The sequence below is a fragment of the Cervus elaphus genome, chromosome 11, assembly GCF_910594005.1.
Source record: "Cervus elaphus chromosome 11, mCerEla1.1, whole genome shotgun sequence".
Taxonomy (NCBI): Eukaryota; Metazoa; Chordata; class Mammalia; order Artiodactyla; family Cervidae; genus Cervus; species Cervus elaphus.
In genome coordinates, this window is record NC_057825.1 from 49346191 (window position 1) to 49366297 (window position 20107).

At 38.4% G+C, this 20107-nt stretch overlaps 1 protein-coding gene across 5 annotated transcripts in view; it reads left to right on the forward strand.

Moving 5' to 3' along the window:
* CTNNA2 (catenin alpha 2) overlaps window positions 1–20107 on the forward strand; it is a 1323879-nt gene that overhangs the window by 350065 nt on the left and 953707 nt on the right. The window lies entirely within an intron of this gene.

Here is a 20107-nt window from a genome sequence, read left to right on the forward strand (position 1 = left end):
CAAAAAGAATTTGCGATTAGAAGTTAAATATTTTAAAAGTGAAACAAGTGAACGTGTTAGTTGCTCAGTTGTGTCCAGCTCTTTGTGACCCCATGGACTGTAGCCTGCCAGGCTCCTCTGTCCATGGAAATCTCTAGGCAAGAATACTGGTGTGGGTAGCCATTCCTTTGGGGATCTTCCTGACCCAGGGACTGAATCCAGGTCTCCTGCATTGTAGGCAGATTCTCTACCATCTGAACCACTTATTTTCATTTACAAATTTCTCTTACTTTGATTTACAAAAAGAATTTGTGATTAGGAGTTAAATATTCTAAAAGTTTGAGTTAAATATCTTCTACTTGTCTTATTGGTAAACATAAGGAAAAAAATTCCTTTTTTGTAAAAATTAATGGTTTACCATGAGATGCTTTAGAGGATTGATTTGTTCTCACACGTGAGCTTCATTAAATGAAACATCCTTATCATTTATTCTTCTTTATACTTATAGCAGTTTCACAGGAAGCATTCCTGAATCCCCCTTTCACAGTTACTAATATACCTTTTTTCAGAAATATCTATTTATCTATCAATATTTATATAGTTTTATATATTTATCTATATATATTCCCTGAGAGAAGGAAGATCTTTCTCCTTAACTAATCTGGAGGATCTCAGAGTGTGGTCCCAAGACCTGTAGTATCAACATCACCTGGGAACTTGTTAGGAATGCAGTTTCTCCACCCCACCTCAGACCTGCTGAGTCAGGCATTCTGGGATGGGGCCCAGTGATAATTGTTTTGACTAAGACTTCCAAGGGGTTTTGATCCACAGGTCTAGTCTAACTCCTCTGGTTCTGATTTCAGGTGACCTCAGCCTGCAGTGGCTTGAAGCAGGGTTTTGATTCTCAGTCAGAGGGATTGAGGTCAGGCTGCAACAGGGAGAGCGTGGAACCCTGATCACTAGACCACCAGGGACCGGTGGGCAGTAGCCCGTCAGCTGTATGTGGAAATGAGTTTCCACACAGAGACGGAAAATAGTGAAACAAATAGTGTTTATTAGGAGGAAAAAGAGTACAGTATGTGTGGATAGATACACAGGAGGACTCAGAGTTGCTCCTTGTGATAGTTCGCATCATTTTTATTGGACATTTCTTCCAGGTTTTCTTTGACAAGTCGTCTTGCTCTGCCTGGTTCTGAGTCTGTATTTGGTTTATCTCAGGGTCCTCCCGTTTGTGCATGCGCATCTCTTAGCTAAGATGAATTCCAGGGAAGAGACCTATGAATGGGTTGACATTACGTACTAGGAAGTGATGCTCCCATTTTGACCTCCATGGAGGCTTTCTGCACATGTGAAGAAGGGAAGGTCTCCTTGACTTTGAGAATGAGGAGTATGTGGTCTTTTATCTGGGCAGGGCCCAGGCTCCTCCATTATCCTGCTTTTATGGAGTTTCTGATAATTATGGAGTTTCTGTCCACAGGGGAGAAACTGTCCAGCCTGGGTCCCATCTGTCTCCTGCCTCAAAAGAAAGATATACTAATCCCCTGGTCTTCAGAATCCTAGTCTAATGTTTTTTATACTGAGCTTCATGTCAAGAACATAATTGTTAGTGTCCTGGGGGTCCTGGACTTTTAAAAACTCAGTATTCCAAATCTATCAAAACTTTCTAATATTATGTTTAGTGCCAGTTGCAGCTTATCAGTAATCACTATTGTGGTTGGACTGGCCTTTGTGGTTTTCTACTATGATGGCAAGATGCCCTTCAGCAATAACCATCAGGTAGCTTTTAAAAAATAAAAGCCTTATTACTTACCTAAAATTACAGAGCACACCTAAAGCCACATAGCAAGGTTGAGGTAGAGAGAATGTCGACTAAAAAAACATTCACTACCTAAAAGTTTAGAGTTGTGTGTATTCTGTGGGAATTTTTAAGATAAGTCCAGGAGGCAGCATCTCAGGTAACCCTGAGAAAACTGTTCCAAGAAGGTGATGGTTGGGGGCAGACAGGTTATATAGAAGTTTTGCAACAGAGGACAGGTAGCTGGAATATCAAAAGGTTATTGTTAAATAAAGAAGACCAGATATTTCAAGTTAGAAGCAGCTATGGCAGCAATCTCTGATGACTGTGACTTTCTCTGTTTACCCATATGGCAAGTGATATTCCATTTATCAGAGAGAGCTCACCAGTCTGGAGTTCTTTTATTAGGGCCAAGGGTGGGGACCTAGGATTTTGAGGGCTCAGTCTATATTGTTGTTCGCTGTTGTTCAGTTGCTAAGTTGTGTCCAACTCTTTGTGAACCCATGGACTGCGGCACGCCCGGCCTCCCTGTCCTTTACTATCTCCCGGAGATTGCTCAAACTCATGTCCATCGAGTCAGTGATGCCATCCAACCATCTCATCCTCTGTCACCCCCTTTTCCTCCTGCCCTCCATCAGGGTCTTTTCCAGTGAGTGGACTCTGTACTGGTAAATTTTAAACATTTGGATGAGAAGTTAAAGCATGGGAAGAGAAAAAAGCCAAGTAGCTCAAAGGGCCAGTTATTGAAATCAAGCAGGATCTTTAAAATAAACGAGGCTTAGTTGGGGGAGGTGGCCTGGCTCTCTGTCTAGTCCCTGCCTGGTCACATGTTTATTTGAGACAGGCTTCTTTGAAGTGGATGCCTCTTTGAAATGGATGGCTCAGCAATCAAAGCTTAAATCAGGCACTTGCATTACTGTTATAGCCACGCTTTCCGGGAAACAAACTCACTCAGAAGGACAATGCAGATAGTGGAGTGCAGTTTATTACACCGGCAGGCCCAAGGCAGAGTCTCCTCTTAGCCAAGGACCCCGACCAGCTTTTGTGAAAATCTTTTACACCCCATGTGTATGTGTCCAAACCCACCACCCCAAATCCCTTGAGGCTTACAAAGGAAGGGTAAATACAATCACAATAATCCCATCATTCACGTATTATGTGTTCAAACAGTTAATAATCAATAAGCCCGCAGTTACATTCCAACCAGTTAATAACTGATAAGCCTGTGGTTACATTCTGATAGATACTGTCCGGAGGCAGGGGTGATTAGTGTCTGTTTTCTCTTAGGTGATGAGTAACCTGGATATTATCTTCAAGATTCCCCTGCCCAGAGGGGGGGTCTTATCCTTCCATTGTCGTTCCCACAGGCACTAAGCAGAGAGTTCAGAGTCCACTGGAGAGGTGGCCGAGCACGATCAGCACGGACAGGCCTCAGATGGAGTCCAGGCCCTATGAGTTCCTTCTTCATTACAAAAAAGAAAAAAAATATATCTGTCAGGTCTACACAGTATTGTACAACAGGACATTTTTTTTCCTGTTTTTAATCAGTTAGATTAAAACAGAGTGGTGTTTTTTGTTTTTTTTTTTTAATGAAAATCTTTTTAGCACAAAATTCAGAATAGGAGATGAAGCACTGGGGTGAAACAGGTGCTAGTAAAAATCAAGTCGTTTATATAACATGGGAGTCTTTTTTAATGAAACTAAAATTGTGCTTAAAAGAATAGCAAGTTAATGTGAGGCATCAAGAAATTATGTGACCAAGCTGAGACTTCAAAGGGGACTCAGAAGAACTCAGTCTCACTAATTGAAAGGAGGAGGCAGATACTTGAATGCCTAAAAATGAGAATAAATTTGAAAACACTGATATGAATTCCTGGAAGATGGGGATTTTCAACAACACTTTGAGGATGTCATCATAAAGCACATTTTTCCCAGGACAGTGGTATCATTTATTTTCACTCCCAGAAAACATGAAAACTAGAGGACTCAGGGCTTCAGTGAACCTCTGAATTTCCAAAGTGTTAAGGGAAAAGTTAGCAGGAGAACATTAGAAACAAGTCATCCCAACCTAGAGGGCTTGAGATGGGGTGGGGGATGGAGGGCGGTTCAAGAGGGAGGGGACATATGTGTTCTTGTGGCTGATTCGTGTTGATGTATGGCAGACACCAACACAACATTGTAAAGCAGTTATCCTTTAATTAAAAATAAAATTGTAAAAAAAAAGAAAAGAAAGTCTTCTCATATATTCTCAAGGAAAACTGGATTTGTTTTTGTCCCCTCTGGAGAGCCACTGTCCATATTTTGCAATCTAGCCATTTCAGATTAGTGGAAGTATGGAACACTTTTCTAGGCAGGCTCTGCTTGTGATTTTGGAGAAATTAAACCACTGTTTGGGTCTCTGGTTTCAGGTAAAAATCTCTGTGTAATTTCAGATATTATTTCAAACCCTGCCAGCCCTCATTTCCCCTTTTCTGATGTACTTGCCTGTATTTGTAGGTACTTACATATATTTACATGTATATAAGTGCTGTGTACATGTGTATCTAAATGTGTACGTGCTTTAATCTTGTCTCTGCTTAGGCTTCCTGCAGTATTGAGCCTCCATAGGCTTGCCTCCATAAAGCAGGTTGAAAAGGGACCTTCTTGTATTGGGAGTTTGGGATTGGCATATGCAAACTAGTGTATATTGGATGGATGAACAATAAAGTCTTACTGTATAACACAGGGAACTATATTCAGTATCCTGTGATGATACATAATGGAATAGAATATGAAAATGTATATATATGAGTCACTTCGCTATATAGCAGAAATTAACACAATGTTGTAATACTGGTGTGCTGCAGTCCATGGGGTCACAAAGAGTTGGACGCGACTGAGTGACTGAACTGAACTGATACTTCAGTAAGATTAAAAATGTATATATAGCTGTTGAACTAATAAAAAATAGGACATTCATGGCAAATTTTGAGTTTTTCCACTCCAAAAGCTCTCCTTGTCTTTCTGTCCGGAAAGGCAACCTATGTTGTATAATCTATGAAGAATGCTACAGAAGTGTAAAGTTCCCACTGTTTACTGTACATAACAACAACTTGGAGGTATTAGTTGAGCTGATATGTCTTTGGAACAAATAATGAAACTTAGGAGAGAGAGCAAGAGAACTATTACTGTAGCTTTTACATTTTTTCTTTAAATTGCTTAGCATCATTGAACTGAAAGTGTTGCAGGAAGGGGGACCCCTTCCAGAGCCTGAAACTGGGCTCTTGTCTAACACTTGAAAATGAGTTGTCCGAGGAGACACATGTGCTGACAAAGCAAGAAATTTCATTGGGAAGGGCACCTGGGTAGAGAGCAAGAGGGTAAGGGAACCCAGGAGAACAGCTCTGCCTCTTGGCTCGCAGTCTTGGGTTTTATGGTGATGGGATTAGTTTCCGGGTGGTCTTTGGCCAATCATTCTAATTCAGAGTCTTTCCTGGTGGCACACGCATCACTCAGCCAAGATGGATGCTAGTGAGAGGGATTCTGGGAAGTGGACGGACACACGGTGTCTCCTTTTGACCTTTCCCAAACGCTTCCGGTTGGTGGTGGCTTATTAGTTCCTTATTCCTTCTCAGGATCTCCTGTCATAAAACAGCTCATGCAAATGGTTACTATGGTGCCTGGCCAGGGTGGGCGTTTTCAATCAGTGTGCTTCCCCTAACAAAAGGAGCCTCAAATTTTCAGTCTTAATGTCACATTAGCATATTCTTTTCATCTTATAAACTATATTTAATTTATTTTTCCACAGGGTTATGATAGTGATCATTACGAAAACATTTTTTTTTTTTGTCATCTGTCATAAAGAAAGCAACATCTTAGACACAGATGTAGGTCAATAGTCATGGTCATAACAGTCTATGGAATGATACGATAATGCCAGTTTTTCTTAGGAGGGAAGATTTCAAGGATGTTCATGTATCAAAGGAGAAGCAGTCCCATGATCTGAAAGGCCAAAAGACTGATACCGTTTTCCAAATGTTACACAGGATTGTTTCTTATAGGATTTCACATTCATATGTGGATTAGACATATAGATTAAATTTATGTGTAAACATTTCAGATTTTGCCAAATGCCATTACTTTGTCAAGTAAAATGTAAGAGAGAACCTGTGTGATGATTAGAATCCACATTTGGAAATAAAATGTTTTTTTATAACAAGGGATTTTAAAGTAGCTTAGAAATTCATATGTGGATTAGACATATAGATAAAATTTATGTGTAAACATTTCAGATTTTGCCAAATGCCATTACTTTGTCAAGTAAAATGTAAGAGAGAACCTGTGTGATGATTAGAATCCACATTTGGAAATAAAATGTTTTTTTATAACAAGGGATTTTAAAGTAGCTTAGAAAGTTAGAAAAGTTTAAGAATTTCTCAGAAAATTGAGTGTTGAATTATGAAAGAAAAGGTAGTTGTGCTTTCGAGTTCACTCTGTGCCTCTTTTATGCTAAACACTGAGGATAAAATGGCCCCTTCTCTGTTGGAGCTTATTGAATCAGCTAAAACCTTTTCCAGTGACTACCCTAAATCCTGAAACTTTGGCTCTAATTTCTTTTCTAAACTCCAGGCAATCTCCTATTGCATTCAGATGTAGACTGAAAAAAAATGCACAAAATTATAGTTGTGAATTTTGGGGCAAAAGAAAGACTATAGCCCAGGAGACAGCATTTCAGGTAACTCTGAAAAACTGCAAGTAGTTTAGGGGGAAGGTCAGTGTTACATAAAACTTTAGTGAAGTGGGGTACTTGCAGTCAAGCACAAATTTTTGCAAAAGCCTGCTGCTAGTAAGAAGGAGCAGATGTCACCATTAATGACTTTAGTGCTTTTCTAGATATGAGGAGGTGCAAGTACTGGGCTCATAAAATCAGCTTCTGAAAATGTCTAACTATCTAAAGACCTGTTCTGCCAGTTTTTCCCTGAGCAAAGAGTGCCTCATTCCTGCTCTCCACCCTGAGCTCCTTTCAGTGGGTGTTGAAAGTCAGCAGCCTTAGCAACTCATGATTTTATCCTTGCAGAAGTAGATGGCAAGCGTCAAATTTGTAGTTGGCACACATATATGCCTCTCACTCGGATTCAGTTCTGATTCTCTTTCTGGGTGAAAATTGACTCCCTCGTTAATTCTCATGTGTAATTGGCTTTACTGCTACTTGTCAAGATTCTTCACAATTCAGCTCCAATATTGAAAAATAAAGGAGATGCCAGAATGAGTCCTTTTGGATAGTCTTGACAGCATCTTCTCTCTTAATGGAGGATTGACTGATGCCTTGGGGAGTTTAGAGGAGCCAGCCAGCAGGTGCCCAAAACAGATCACTTTAACCTGCAGAAAAACGCAACAGCCAAGAAGGATAGCAAGAAAGGAGGAACCCCAGTTCTAGGGAGGTGTGTTGCTGGGAGTCCACTAAGAGTTTGCTGAAGATTTGTTGAGTAATCTGTACATTTTCTCATAAGTTTCCTGCTGAACCAAATTGTGGTGGGGCACATGATCGTTTAAGAGACTTAGCAAATGATAGCTAGTTATTATTTTGGTACAGTGTGATACCATTGATTGTTTGCATTTGGTTAGAAAGGTTCAGATCATTTAGAAATGATATAAAGGGGTTCTGGCAATGGGTTTAAAAGAGCTGGTCCTTGAAATCTTGAAATATATTCACTTGTTACTTCTAGATTAATATATCAGGGAAGCTATAAAGATATTTTAACCCAACAATACCTGACATCCAGGTTTGTGTTTTTTGTCATTCAAACAGAGGTAATAGTCAGCAGTTTATTTGCTAATTAAAGACTCTTTAGAAAAGCTGGACAGGGTTTGAGAATTGTTTCTCAACTGTTTAATTTATTATAGAGGGTGAATTGTTTTAAACAAGGTGAGAGAATGTACAGAAATCCCCTGTGCCCACTTCACGTTCCTTAACCCTTGTGGATTAATCAGCTTCCCAACTCCTGTAATAACAGCATCTGGCTCAGTTGTATCTTCCTTCTCTTCCTTTCTTCCCTGGGGCACTTCTCTGTCACAGATTTTCAGAACTCTAGGGAGAAGCCATCTAGACACTGAGGCATGTATAACCTTGAGTTTCAGGTCATTGAACCTCCTCCAGATCAAGGCACTGGAGCCAACAGGTAAGAGCCTCTTTTCTCTGCCTTGAGCAGACGCTGATGAGGTCCATTTTACATGCCTCTGCAAAGATGTTCTCAAGTTCCAAATCCCTGTAGTGGGAATCAGCTTGAAAATATATCATTGGAATTTTTTTCCCCTTTTGCTCTGTTTCTCTTTCTGTAATTATTCACTTTTCCTCTTAGGGGAATTTCTTCCCAAAATAATCAACACAGGGTCTTTCTTAAGAATCTACTTTGCAAAAACTCAGACTAAGATACTTGGTACTAGAAATAGCCCTTGAAAGCAAACCTTCAGGATGAGATTCTGAAATGATATGGAAGAGATAACTCCACTAGTGTATTAGGTAGGGGAGGGATACTCCTAGGCATTTTGAAGCATCATATTTACTTTTATTGTCTCTTAGTTTCATCCAGTGGTTCAGAGACTCATTCTGTGCTAATTTTCTTGGGTTTTGTGTACAAAATTTGGATGAATATTCAAAGTAGGGGTGGAACCCTCAAATTAATTCTCTGACCTATAGAAATATAAGCCATACCAAAGGAAAGAACAAGAAACCTCTGATACCGCCTCTTTGGAAAAGACACATCAGAACTAATACTGCATCCCAAGAGGAACAATTAGTGCCTACCGCAAAGATCAAAAGTATTGCAGGATTTGTGATTCTTGTATATACTTAGTTGCTCAGTCATGTCTGACTCTTTGCAACCCTATGGGCTGTAGCCTACCAGGCTCCACTATCCATGGGATTTCCCAGGCAAGAATATTGGAGTGGGTTGTTGTTGTGTAGTCGCTCAATCATGTCCAGCTCTTTGCAACCCCATGGACTGCAGCACGCCAGGCTTCCCTGTCTTTCACCATGTCCCGGTGTTTCCTCAAACTCATGGCCATTGAGTCAGTGATGCCATCTGACCATCTTGTCTTCTGCCATCCCCTTCTCTTCCTGTCTTCAATCTTTCCCAGCATCAGGGTCTTTTCCAGTGAGTTGGCTCTTTGCAACAGGTGGCCAAAGTATTGGAGTTTCAGCTTCATTATCAGTCCTTCCAATGAATATTTATGGTTGATTTCCTGTAAATATTAGAGTGGGTAACCATTCCCTTCTCCAGGGAGTCTTCCTGACCCAGGGATAGAACCCACATCTCCTGCATTGCAGGTAGATTCTTTATCATCTAAGCCACTAGGAAAGCCCATGTTACCGTTTATTCTATCTGTATCACTCCCTGAAACAACCAGAAGAATCATGACAAATCTGTCACTCAGACCAAGTAACTCATCAGATTGAATAGTGCCATGAATTGTGTGATGGGTAAGGAAACTCTGGGGGTTCACTGATAAGGTCCAAGTGGAGAACTGTAGTTCAGACCCCTGTGGTTCTCATGTATACCAGTGCCTTCTGTAGCTTGGAATTTACCTCGGCCAAGAGGAGAAGATTGCCAGAGAAGAGCAAAAACAGAGAGAGAAGGAAATGAGATCCAGTAGTAGGGGCTGAAGCATTGAAAGCATGCAATCGGAGAGGACGCCCCTGAAGGTTACAGACTTAAATTTCTATCACTGACTTGTTATATTTAATAATAGGTTATAATGAGCTTCTCTGCCCACTCCAGTATTCTTGCCTGGAAAATTCCGTGGGCAGAGAAGCCTGGCACACTGCAGTCCATGGGGTCACAAAGAGTCAGACACAACTGAGTGACTAGCACATGCACACTCTATTCGAAGGGCTTTGATTTGTGCCTGGCACCAAAACGGTGCTCCACAAATAATAGTTCTTATTATGCTTATCATTAATGAGGAATGAGATTGAGTGTCTTTCATAGGAAATGATAATAAATATTGTTAACGAGTTCTGTTCTAAATGATCACCTTCAGCAGCAGGGCTATAGTAAGTAGTTGAGAGATATATTACAGATTCCCTAAGGGACTTTCCTTTCCAAGAACAAAGGGTTAATGTCTTAAAGCTAATTTATGGTAACACAATTCATATTCTCACATAGACTAGCCCTTCGTCTATGTACAAAATAGAGCCATAGGTATTAATTACTTCAGGAAAATGTTGATGCTGTTAAATGGTAATGTCAGATCATTGAGTGATTTTAGTCCATTATGCCAAATTTTACATTTTTGGGTTTGTGATTTTTTCTGGGACCCTGGTGACTTCATTCTTGAGCTGAGTAGCATCAAGGGTTCTTAGTGAACTGAGCTCCTTGTGGCCCACACTGTTCTGGTTATGCTGCTGGATTGTGGGTCTTTACTACCCTAAAAAGGTCTCTGAAGAAAATGGTAAGAAAGACTATTGTTATAAGAGTAGTTGGGATATGAAGTAAAGCAAAGAGACTCAAGTGGTGGCAGGAAAGACACACTTGGAAGATAACTTATTTGGTAAAATGTCTTGGTTACATGTCTTTCCATGTATTATGTTTATGCCTTGTCATTTCTGGTGACAGAAAATGCTTTTTAAATTACTTTTGAATGTATAATCTTTTCTCTTTCTGTTTTTAATGTGCCAAAACAGGAAAAGCAGAATTATGTTGTAATACATGAAATAAGATGAAATGGCATAATGGCTTTGAAACATTTTAAAAAGTAAAAAGCTGTGTAAAAGCAAGTTCAGTATAAATTTAATATTACATATAATATAATGATATAAATGCATGCTTATTGGTAATAGTGTTATTAGATTAGTATTTGTTTACACTGTTTATCAAGGAAATTTTTGCATTACATATTGTAACATTGTTTTCAAAGATTTACATCTCCCTTGAATTTTTTTGCCCTCACAGGAGAATGATTTTATATTCTTTCTCATTTATACTCTATTTTTGCACTTCTAAAAAACAGTGTGCTTGATAAATGCCCTAAGCCATGACACATCCCCTTAGAATTCAGTTAGTCTGGCTAGAGAAAACATCAGATTGATTATAAGCCTGTGTCTAAGTTTTATTATAGTTTGTATGCAAGAGAAAGTGCTAGTGTGCTAATTAAAGAGCCATTCTTGGTAGGGATATTTCATAAATGAAGAAAATGATAAGATGATAATCATTACCCTGATAAACATATAAAAAAGAAAGTCTGGATAAATACTACTAGACTCATGACTAAAGGGCAACTGACCATATGGTAGCTGAGTCACTGGTTTTCCAAGCCAAATTTTAAACCCATTATAGTTCATCAGAAAGGTATTTCAAAAATTTTTCAGAAATGTTTATGTCTTTCCAAAGGAGGTTAAAAATTACAATCTTAATCACGTTCCTAGATATGGAATTTTTTTCTTTTACATACCTAATTATTTCAGAATATTCTTCTTTTATCATATAGTGACTAATCAGTCCTTACATAAACTATATTTGTAAATTGCCAATTTTTTTAATCCTAGAAAAGAATGTTAATTTTTTAACATGTGCTGAACTGCTAGGGAAAACAAAATCTACCAGATGAAGAAAAACAGTAGTTGATTTTTTTAAGTTAATTTATTTTTTATTGAAGGATAATTGCTTTACAGAATTTTGCAGTTTTCTGTCAAGCATCAACATGAATCTGCCATAGATATACATATATCCTCTCCCTTTTGAAACTCCCTCCCGTCTCCCTCCCCATCCCACCCCGCTAGGTTGATACACAGCCCTTGTTTGAGTTTCCTGAGCCATACAGCAAATTCCCATTGGCTAAATATTTTACATATGGTAATGTAAGTTTCCATGTTACTCTTTCCATACATCTCACCCTCTCCTCCCCTCTCCCCATTTCCATAAGTCTATTCTCTATATCTGTTTCTCCATTGTTGCCCTGTAAATAAATTCTTCAGTACCATTTTTCTAGATCCCATATAATTGTGTTAGAATATGGTATTTATCTTTCTCTTTCTAACTCACTTCACTCTGTATAATAGGTTCTAAGTTCATCCACCTCATTAGAACTGACTCAAATGTGTTCATTTTTATGGCTGAGTAATATTCCATTGTGTATATATACCACAACTTCTTTATCCACTCATCTGTCGATGGGCATCTAGGTTGCTTCCATGTTCTAGCTATTGTAAATAGTGCTGCAATGAACAATGGGATAGATGTGTCTCTTTCAATTTTAGTTTCTTCAGGGTATATGCCTAGGAGTGGAATTGCTGGGTCATATGATGGTTTTATACCTAGTTTTTTAAGGAATCTCCATACCGTCTTCCATAGTGGTTGTATCAATTTACATTCCCACCAACAATGTAAGAGTGTTCCTTTTCTCCACACCCTTTCCAGCATTTATTGTTTGTAGACTTTTTGATGAGGGCCATTCTGACTGGTGTGAGGTGATATCTCATTGTAGTTTTCATTTGCATTTCTCTAATAATGAGCGATGTTGAGCATCTTTTCATGTGTTTGTTAGCCATCTGTATTTCTTCCTTGGAGAAATATCTGTTTAGGTCTTTTCACCACTTTTTTATTGGGTTGTTTGTTTTTCTGGTATTGAGTTATATAAGCTGACTGTATATTTTCAAAATTAATCCTTTGTCAGTTGTTTCATTTGCTATTATTTTCTCCCTTTCTGAGGTTTGTCTTTTCACCTGGCTTATAGTTTCTTTTGCTATGCAAAAGCTTTGAAGTTCAATCAGGTCCCACTTGTTTACTTTTGTTTTTATTTTCATTACTCTAAGAGGTGGGTCATAGAGGATCTTGCTTTGATTTATGTCACTGAGTGTTCTGCCTATGTTTTCCTCTAAGGGTTTTATAGTTTCTGGTCTTACATTGAGGTCTTTAATCCATTTTGAGTTTCTCTTTGTGTATGGTGTAAAAGAACATTCATTCTTTTACATGTTGCTGTCCAGTTTTCCCAGCACCATTTACTGAAGAGGTTGTCTTTGCCCCATTGTATATTCTTGCCTCCTTTGCCAAGAATAAGGTGCCCATACGTGCATGGGTTTATTTCTGGGTGTTCTATCTTGTTCCACTGGTCTATATTTCTTTTCTTGTGTCAGTACCATACTGTCTTGATGACTGTAGCTTTGTAGTATAACCTGAAGTCAGGAAGCTTGATTCCTCCAACTTCATTCTTCTTTCTCAAGACTGCTTTGGCCATTCAGGGTCTTTTGTGTTTCTATATGAATTGTGAAATTTTTTATTCTAGTTTGGTGAAAAATGCCATTGGTAATTTGATAGTGATCACATTAAATCTGTAGATTGCATGTGGTAGTAAAATCATTTCCACAATATTGATTCTTCCTACCTAGGAACATGAAACATCTCTCTGTTTATGTCATCTTTGATTTCTTTCATTAGTGTCTTATAATTTTCTGTGTACAGTTCTTTAGTCTCCTTAGGTAAGTTTATTCCTAGATATTTAATTATTTTTCTTGCAATGGTGAATGGTATTGATTCCTTAACTGTTTTTTCTGATTTTTCATTGCTACTATATAGAAATGCTAGTGATTTCTGTGTATTGATTTTGTGTCCTGCAACTTTGCTAAATTCACTGATTAGCTCTAGTAATTTTCTGATACTGTCTTCCATGTTTTCTGTGTATGGTATCATGTCATCTGCAAGCAGTCAGAGCTTTACTTCTTTTCCTATTTGGATTCCTTTTATTTCTTTTTCTTCTCTGATTGCTGTAGCTAGGACTTCCAGAATTATGGTGAATAATAGTGATGAAAGTGGATACCCTTGTCTTGTTCCTGATCTTAGGGAGAATGCTTTCAGTTTTTCACCATTGAGAATAATGTTTGCTTAGGCTTATCATATATTGCCTTTACTATGTTGAGGTCAGTTCCTTCTATGCCCATTTTTTTAAAAGTTTTAATCATAAATAGGTGCTGAATTTTGTCAAAGGCTTTTTATGCATCTATTGAGATGATCATATGGTTTTTATCTTTCAATTTGTTAATGTGGTATATCACATTGATTCCATATAGTGAAGAATCCTTGCATTCCTGGAATAAACCCAACTTGATAATGGTGTATGAGAGTTTTGATGTGTTGCTGAATTCTGTTTGCTAAAATTTTGTTGAGGATTTTTGCATCTATGTTCATCAGTGATATTGGCCTATAGTTTTCTTTTTTTGTGTTGTCTTTGTCTGGTTTTGTATCAGGGTGGTGGTGGCCTCATAGAATGCATTTGGAAGTGTTCCTCCCTCTGCAATTTTTGAAAGAGTTTTAGAAGGATAGGCGTTAACTCGTTTCTAAATGTTTGATAGAATTCAAAGCAAAAATACAAGCCCAATCATCAGCAGACAGGAGTACCACCTCCCTCAGCCTTGCCTATCAGTGGAAAAGCAAACAAACAGGCAAAAACTCAGCACAAATTGACCCTATGCAAAGCTCACACAAACCACTGGACCAACCTTAGGAGGGCGAAAACCAAAAGGGAGAAAGAATTCAGTCTTCTTCAGGAAAAGAATTCAACTTTCCTTGAAGCCTGGGAAAAGGAGACCTCAAAGAAAAAAGCCCTCCTCCCCACCCCCAGAAAAAAAGAAAAGGCAGAGAAATGCTGCACAGATGAAGGAACAAACTAGAAACACAGAAGTCCAAATCAATGAAGGGAAAATAAGAAAATTACCTGAAAATAATTCAGAATAATAATAGTAAAGATGATCAAAAACATTGAAAACAAAATGGAAAAAATGCAAGACTCTATTAACAAAGACCTAGAAGAATTTAAGAATACAGAGACAAACAGCACAATTCCTGAAATTAAAAATACTCTAGAAGGAATGTATAGCAGAATATCTGAAGCAGAACGAATCAGTGAGCTGCAAGATAAAATGGTGGAAATAACTTCTGAAGAGCAGAATAAAGTATAAAGAATGAAAAGAGCTGAGGACAGTCTCAGAGACCTCTGGGACCATATCAAACTCAAAAACATTCGAATTATAGGAGTCCCAGAAGAAGAGAAAAAAAAGGGTATGAGAAAAATTTTGAAGAGATTGTAGTTGAAAATTTCCCCAGCATGGAAAAGGAAAGAGTCAATCAAGTCCAAGAGGCACAAAGAGTCCCATACAGGATAAACTAAAGGAGAAACACGCCAAGACACATACTAATCAAACTAACAGAGACTAAACACAAAGAAAGAATATTAAAAGCAACAAGAGAGAAGCAGCAAGTAACATACAAGGGAAACCTCATACTGTTAACAGCTGATCTTTCAGTAGAAACTCTGCAGGCCAGAAGGGAATGGCAGGATATATTTAAAGTACTGAAGGAAAAATCTACAACCAAGATTACGGTACCCAGCAAAGATCTCATTCAGAATTGATGGAGAAATAAAAAGCTTTTCATACAAGCAAATGTTAAGAGAATTCAGTACCACTAAACCAGCTTCACAACTAATGTTAAATGGACTTATATAGTCAAGAAATACAAGAGAAGAAAAAAGATCTACAGAATCAACCCCAAACAATTAGAAAATGGCAATAGGAACATACATATCAATAATTACATTAAATGTAAATGGATTAAATGTTCCAACCAAAAGACACAGACTGGGCGAATGGATACAAAAACAAGACCCATATATATATATATATATATATATATATATATATATATATATATATATGTATATATATATATGCTTTCTACAAGAAACCTACTTCAGACCTCAAGATACATATAAACTGAAAGTGAGAGGATGGAAAAATATATTCTATGCAAATGGGAAGCAAAAGAAAGCTGTTGTAGCAATCCTCCTATCAGACAAAATGGACCTTAAAAAAGAAGATTGCAAGATATAAGGAAGGACACTATATAATGATCAAGGAATCAATCCTAGAGGAAGACATAACAATTGTAAATATCTATGCACCCAACACAGGAGCACCTCAATACATAAGACAAACACTAACAGACATAAAAGGAGAAATTGACAGTAACACAATAATAGTAGCAGACTTTAACACCCAACTCACACCAATGGACAGATCATCAGAACAGAAAATTAATAAGGAAACACAAGTCTTAAATGAGAAATTAGATGAGATGGATCTTATTGATGTCTTCAGGAAATTCCATCCTAATACAGAAAGATACACCTTTTCTAGTGCAGAAGGAACATTCTCCAGGATAGACCACATCTTGGGTCACAAAGCAAGCCTCAGTAAATTTTAAAAAATTGAAATTTTATCCAGTATCTTCAACCACAATGCTATGAGACTAGATATCAGTTAGAAGAAAAAAAAACTAAGAAATACAAACACTTGGAGATTAAACAACACATTTCTAAATAACCAACAGGTTACTGAAGAAATCAAAAGGGAAATCAAAAAACTTCTAGAAACAAATGACAATGAGAATACGACAACTCAAAACCTATAGGATGCAGCAAAACCTGTTCTAAGAGGGAAGTTTATAGCAATACAATCCTACCTCAAGAAACAAGAAAAACATCGAATAGACAACCTAACTTTACACCTAAAGCAACTGGAAAAAGAAGAAAAAATCCCCAAAATTAGTAGAAGGAGCGAAATCATAAAGATCCAAGCAGAAATAACTGAAAAAGAAGTAAAAGAAACAAAAGTAAAGATTAATGAAACTAAAAGACAGTTCTTTGAGAAGATAAACAAAATTGACAAACCCTTAGCCAGACTCGTCAAGAAAAAAAGAGAGAAGAATCAAATCAACAAAATTAGAAATGAAAAAGAGGTTACAACATACAATGCAGAAATACAAAGGATTATAAGATACTATTATGAACAACTATATGGCAATAAAACAGATAACCTGGAAGAAATGGGCAGATTCTTAGAAAAGTTCAATCTTCCAAGACTGAACCAGGAAGAAATAGAAATTATGAACAACCCAATTACAAGCACTGAAATTGAAGCTGTGATCAAAAATCTCCCAAAAAACAAAAGCCCAGGACCAGATGGCCTCACCAGTTGATTTTGTATTGTTCTGTCCAGAATCACAGTTACACAGTCACAATTTATTATATTTTGCGCCATAGTTGTTTCTTGAGTGAAATAAGAATAATTGAAGCAGTAGAGATATAATAAAAGAAACCATATAGCTTTTATTTGGAGTGGTTGTCTCTGCATCAAGGACCAACTTCTTTCTGTTGATTCAAGGACAAAGCAAATCTTGAGGTTAAGTGCTAGCATCAAATTCATTGGAATTTATAGTTTGACTTTAATCCATGTAATAATACATAGAAACAGAGAAGGAAATGGCAACCCACTCCAGTGTTCTTGCCTGGAAATCCCATGAACAGAGGAGCCTGAAGGGCTACAGTCCATGGGGGAGCAAAGAGTTGGCCATGTCTTAGTGACTAAACAACAACAACAATATATCAAATACAGTATTGTAAGAAGGATCACCACTGACTTTCTGTGTGCTTAAGGAATAATGTAAGAAAAAATTGAATACATTAAAGGTAGATATTAAAAAGACATTGTCTATAAAAATTAAGACACTGGATTAGAGTTTGAGTGATATCTTTTATTGAAAATGTTAAAAAAATTAAAATGCAATTTATAGCACATTTTGGATAGTGGGGAAAGGATGATTTTTAAGGCTTATTTAAGAAAATACCAAAAACATCCCAAATGTCTCAAGCAAGTTAAGGTGAATGGGTCCCTCTGAAGAGTCTTGAAGAGTAAGAATGAGTTGATCCATTGGGGAGGGAATGGGGTGCAATTAGTATGACCAAAGATGCTAGGTGATGCAAACTTTCAAGAGCGATACACTATTAATTGAGTGTAAAGTACAATTTATGGTTTAGTTTAGTAGAAGCTTGTTGATCTGAAACAAATAGCTTGCTGAATATTTCTCCAGAGAATATAGATTTATTTGGGATCAAAAGAGAACTTCAAATCAGGGTCTGCAACCCAGGCAAGCCAAGATCAAGTTCTTCACGGCAGTGGTAGAAGAACACTTTTTAGAAGGAAAAAAGGAAATTGGGAGGACTATAGTAAACAGAGGATCCATGGTTTTTCGTTGGCTAAAACTTTTCACGGAAAGGAGTCTTTTTTTCTTTCTGTTGGCCTTGGCTGCCATCAGAGAATATAAGAGTTCACCCTTCTGGTCTCACAGTTTTTTTTGCAATTGAGGTTTCTGTTAATTTTTTTTTCACACTTCCCCATTTGATAAAGATCTTCGAAAGCATCACTGATCAAGAGTCGGGTTTTCTAGTTTCAGTGCCTTTCTATTGCTCAGTGTCAGGAAGGACCTTGCCTGGCTGAAATATCTCATGTTGAAGAAAAAGGGCCAGACTGGGAACCTCCTAATGTCACATGCAAGTAAGAAAGAGGAGTAGGATGCAGGACTCTCAGGGACTTTTAATCTGAAGTTGATATGCCATCATAATCATAGATGCTAGAGATAATCTGAAGTGTCATGTCATCATCAAAGGCTTGGCAATAAATTTCCAGCATACTTTGTCCATTTAACTTGGGAAAACTGTCTTATTGGATGTCATCTGCTTTAATTCTGGGGAATGTTTACTATCAGGTTGCCAGATGTTGTCCAGTTAGGGCTTGGTGCCTTTTTTACATACATCACGTGAATTCAAGAGTCTATTTCTTGGAGTCTGACAGGACAAAGGTTTGCTAGCAGTCTTTGATATGGACTTCTCCAGTGAGGTTGAAGAGTTCTTCTGGAGGTGTCTTTTCTAATAGAGAAGATCTCCGGGTTGCAGGGGCTTCCCTCATAGCTCAGTTGGTAGAGAATCTGCCTGCAATGCAGGAGACTCAGGTTCGATTCCTGGGTAGGGAAGATCCTCTGGAGAAGGAAATGGCAACCCACCCCAGTTTTCTCACCTGGAGAATCCCATGGACAGGGGAGCCTGGAAGGCTACAGTCCATGGGATCACAAGAGTCAGACATGACTTAGTGACTAAACCACCACCACCAGGTTGCAACTTGTGATATTTAAGGTCTTTGTATTCTGGGAGTGGTGATTTACTCACTAGGTTGTAAGGCCTTCACCTTGTATGTGTTAGTCACTCAGTCTTGTCTGACTCTCGCAACCCATGTACTGTAGCCCACCAGACTCCTCTGTCCATGGAATTTCCCAGGCAAGACTATTGGAGTGGGTTGCCATTTCCTTCTCCAGGGGAACTTCCCAACCCAGGGATTGAACCCACATCTCCTGCATTGCAGGCAGATTCTTTACTGCTGAGCCCTATTCTGAGAGTACACTGTGAAAAGATTGCTGTAACAAAATGACTGTTTTTAATAGAAACAGTTAGGTCTCTGCAATATTGGCGTATCTTTTCTTTTATCCTTGTGGGTCAAAAGAAGCAAGAGCCAAGTATATTGGGAATCCTATATATAGGATTATATAGGCTTCCCAGGTGGCACTAGTGGTAAAGAATCCACTTGCCAATTAAGGAGACATAAGAGACGCGGGTTTCACCCCTGGGTTAGGAAGATCCCCTAGAGGAAGGTATGGCAACCCGCTCCAGTATTCTTGCCTGGAGAATCCCACGGACAGAGGAGCCTTGTGGGCTATGGTCCATAAGGTCATAAAGAGTCGGACACAACTAAAGCAACTTAGCATGCACATATATGGTCATCAAAGATGAGAGTTTATGCGTCCAAAAAACAGGATCTAAGATTTTAAAAGACCAATGGCATTATCAAAATCAAAATATACACTATTTCCTTCACTCAAAAGTTTTCCTCATGCCTCTGTGTAGTGAATTCTCTCACCCAACTCTGCTGCTGCTGCTAAGTCACTTCAGTCGTGTCTGACTCTGTGCGACCCCATAGGCGGCAGCCCACCAGGCCCCTCTGTCCCTGGGTTTCTCCAGGCAAGAATACTGGAGTGGGCTGCCATTTCCTTCTCCAGCTCTAGCCCCTGGCAACCACTAATCTGATTATTTCTCTACAGTTCCCCGCTCCCCGGCCCCGCCGCAGAATGTGATCTAAATAGAATCATATTGTATATAGGCTTTTATATCTACTTCTTTCACTTAGTAGTGCCTTTGAGATCTATTTGTATTGTTGTTGGTCTCAGTAATTCATTTCTATTTATCACTGAGTAACTTTCCATTGGATGTTTATCTATTCACCAGTTAATGGGCATTGGGGATTATTTCCAATTTAGGGCCAATATGAATAATGGGCTTTCCTAGTTGCTCAGGCTGTAAAGAATCTGCCTGCAATGTGGGGGACCTGGGTTCGATTCCTGATTGGGAAGATCCCCTGGAGGAGGGCATGCAACCCACTCCAGTGTTCTTGCCTGGAGAATCCCCATGTACAGAGGAGCC